Source organism: Montipora foliosa, unplaced genomic scaffold, assembly GCF_036669935.1.
Source record: "Montipora foliosa isolate CH-2021 unplaced genomic scaffold, ASM3666993v2 scaffold_234, whole genome shotgun sequence".
Taxonomy (NCBI): domain Eukaryota; kingdom Metazoa; phylum Cnidaria; class Anthozoa; order Scleractinia; family Acroporidae; genus Montipora; species Montipora foliosa.
In genome coordinates, this window is record NW_027179537.1 from 1,156 (window position 1) to 5,010 (window position 3,855).

The 3,855-nt window shown below is 42.6% G+C and overlaps 1 long non-coding RNA gene across 1 annotated transcript; it reads left to right on the forward strand.

Moving 5' to 3' along the window:
• The first annotated feature begins 214 nt into the window (after nucleotides 1-214).
• Nucleotides 215-2,345, forward strand: LOC137986527 (uncharacterized). Its single transcript, XR_011119865.1, has 4 exons — nucleotides 215-243; nucleotides 417-509; nucleotides 1,126-1,226; nucleotides 2,260-2,345. It is a non-coding gene; the product is annotated as an uncharacterized lncRNA (long non-coding RNA).
• The last annotated feature ends 1,510 nt before the right edge of the window (nucleotides 2,346-3,855 follow it).

A 3,855-nucleotide genomic window follows, 5' to 3' on the forward strand; every position in this document is an offset into this window, starting at 1 on the left:
ACACCTTTTTTTTACACAATTGATGTTATAAGTAAGACATGGCAGATACACTGATAGGAGATACACTGATACTAGATACACAATCGATGTTTTCTGAGACATGGCTTTAAGTGACAGTTTAACTATGTTGTTTGTGTTTCTGAATTGTTCCAAATTATCAGATGTAGACTGACCAGATGATAGATGTATGATCCAAGATCCTCATGGCTCAGGAAGCATATCTGCCCTTGCCAGAATCAACCTGTGGCTTGGTTCCCAGATCCGATGCGACCACGGTGTCATCATATTCCATGTCGACTCTATAAACTGCATAAGGTGATTGATACAGTAAGTACATATAAGTACTGTATGTGTGCTGCCACAAGACACGGTTCTTTTCATTTCTTTCCGTCTTTAGGAACTGTTAGTGCCCTCAGGTTACATCCTTGCCAACAAAGCGGTGATCAAGCTCGGTTCCTCTAGTGACCGCCATGTGCTTCCTGCTGGTCGATATCATCTGTCTCTTCGAGGTCCCCGGTCATTTGCGCATTTTTCCGGCTTCGCATTGGACATAAATTGGATGTTGAGGTCTAAGGTTGGTGGAGGATGCCTGAGGTACTTTGAATTTGTGTGGTTTGGTTTGTTGCTGCCTGGGTCCCCGTTCACTTCCATTGCGTTTACCACATGAAACTCCAAATGAATTGAGGCAAAAAAAACATGCATAGACGCTTGAGCGCAAGAGCTCCAGTATTGAGCAGAAAGAAACATGAAAAACCCATCCAAGTTCAGAATGCGCCGTGAATGACAAGCCCAATAGTTCAGTAGTTTGCTATTGTGACCCGTACTTTCGCCAGCATCTTACTATCCATTGGCTAGGAGGAAGCCAATGAGCTGCGGTACATTCCCTAGCAAATGGGAGCCGAGGGGCTACTCATTGTTTCCCAAATGATAGAATACGTATAGTATAATTGTGATGATTGGCAGTATTGTTCTTGTTACGATTTCTTAGTGATTAGCATCCCCGCAAGTAACACATCAACATTAACCCTCCCAAATGGGGGTTGGAAGACTTCTCTCCTCTAAAAATTGGTAATTCTCAGGGTGTTCCACGCTTGATGTTTGGTGGTGTTCGTGGTTGTGCTCGAGGATACAATCCATCCATTGCACCTGCAACGTTGGCAGAAGAATCTCCCAGAAACTCTTGGAGGGTCACAATGTCGAGTCACGCCGCGAATCGGGTGGCTCGCGCACCTCGCAAGAGTTGTGGATGGGTGAGTGATTCATGGGTGAATAATGTGTGATTCATGGGTGAATAATTCTGTTTTGGCGGTTTGGAACATGAATTTTGTTCTCCCACATATTGGGAATAATCATTTCAATGACTGATATTTTTCAGAGGGGTTGAAACCATGAACCAGATATTTTAATAGTTATATAGATAGTTGAGGACTCGTGGTTGACTTCATACAGATACTGTGACATGTTAGTATCGGTTCATTCTAACAACTTGTGGAGGCACGTCACTGAAAGAGGGCATCCCAGTCCTGATGTGACCTGAATCTTGGATGCTCTTGGATGCTCTTGGTATGAGAAAATCATGGAAGGTTTGGACTTGGACAGAGATTTAGCTTGTCACATATAATGAGGTCTCATAACAATGATAATAAAGTAATAATAATAATAATGATAATAATGATAATAATACTGATAATAATAATGAAAATTCTGTCACTCATGAGTCTTGGTACAATGATGAGTCTTGGTAGTGATTTTCCATGTCGACCAAGTCAGAGTCGCCTGATCAGTTGCCACTGGACTAGTTGGCCGCCATGCGATTTGTTTCTTCGGACCTACCCAATTTTTGCTCAGGGGGGTTCTCAAGAAATATAGTGCTATACTGGTTGGTGGTTTGGAACATTTTTTATTTTTCCATATATTGGGAATAATCATCCCAATTGACTTTCATATTTTTCAGAGGGGTGGCTCAACCACCAACCAGTATAATGCTGGTCCTCTTCTGGGCTCATACTTTCACGCTTCCAGGGAGGTCTCACTCTTCATGATTTTTTGATGCCTACAAAAAGACAGGTCATTGCAGACTTGGTCGCCGGGACCATTTCGTAATGTACAGATTGAGAGTAAAGACAAATGCTTTGTTGCCATGTTTTCCTTTCAAGATCTTCAACCAAATTTTGATTGAAATCCTGATGTTGTTCTGTACATCCCCACTTTGGTGGGTTGTTGTTTGTTTTTGTCACGATTTTCCAGACCCATAACGAGGTCAATTTCACCTCGTCTCCTTTTGCCTATGGAAGCGTTCCGAACTTTATCTTGGAGGACACTCTGGGCTCAAGCACAATTTGGAGACTTGGCGATCCCGACAAATTTCTTTGGAGATGAATGGTATACATGAATGGTATATTCCTGTTGCAAAAAAACACCTAAAACATTGGGATTCCATATGATTTGAGATGGACACGATCATTGAGTATACTATTACAGTATCATTGTATGAAAAATCGGATGTTGGTGTATTTCCAGAACCCAAAAATGGAGATGGTCATTGGAATCCTTGGTGATTTCAATCTTCACCCAATACTCTTTTAATCCATATCTAGTGGCCATGGCTTTTATGACTTATAGATGCTTATAGGATTATAGGTATGGTTTAAACAAATATGTGATCAGTTCTACGCTATGAAAGAACTGTAGTAGATGATCCCATATTTGTTTGTTGCTTGAAGGGTTCATGGAGTGAGCGACTGATCTCGTATAAGTTGAAACCATGATGTGAGCCTTGATCCTTGATGTCGCAAAGTGAGCCTTTGAGGAGAAGTGTGCAAAATACCATGTTGGTAAGCTGTTGGACCAGATCATGGTCCCACATGCCGGCTCTGGTTTTCACTGCTGTTACACTCAAAGTGACTCCATAGATGATTTTGGAGATGAATTTGGGTGAATTTATGCAACTAGACTGTATACCATTGTGAATATACCCAATCTCCAATATGATTCAGATATTCAGTATCTATGTTTTTGAGTTTTGGAGTTGCAGCCCTCCTTTGCATGCTACATGGCAGCTACTCATGGATGCCATCCAGCTTCATCCCCCACGAAATTGATGTTTTGCTTCAGATCAGAGCTGTCCTAGCGCCCCAAAAAACATATCCAGGGTAGATGTTCACATTCCAATACTGGTTGGTGGTTTGGAACATGACTGGATGATTTTTCCCATTCAGTGGGAAATAAATCACATCCCAATGACGAACTCGTATTTTAAGATGGGTGGGCTCACCACCAACCCGAATAGAATCTCCAAACTGCGCTTGCGCGGTTTTTGTTTTAGTCGGCTTCTCAGTAGCTGCAAAGCTTCAATCTGAGGAGGGGCCAATCAGGGCCCAGCAATGATGTGGAGATATCTCTGTTTACCTTGACCAGAGACCTGGCACATTGGTGTTTTGATGGGTCCGCCGCTGTGTAAAGGACCATTTTAGGGGAAAATGATGGGGAACATGATGATGGTCCGAATGGGATTTTGGGGCCAGATCCAAACAGATCCAATCCATGTGGAATTTTGGCCACAAAAAATCTGGTCAACCTTTTCCCAAAATGTAGAGCAAAACATCACTGGTCAGCATTCCAAGGAGACGATGCGTTGAGCGTGAATCGAGTTATACCACTGACGCGGCTGGTGATTGGAAGCAGAAAATAACCGCCGCTGCGGCATGGCAGGGGCTTCCATGGAACATGGCTTCGTCCCAGTGGCCGCCAGTGGCCCCTAATATTTGTTTGGCAGATGGGTTTGTCTGGAAATATGGTACTCGAGCCAAAATATCATTGTTTATAAACTGTTTATAATGACTGTATCCTTGTTTT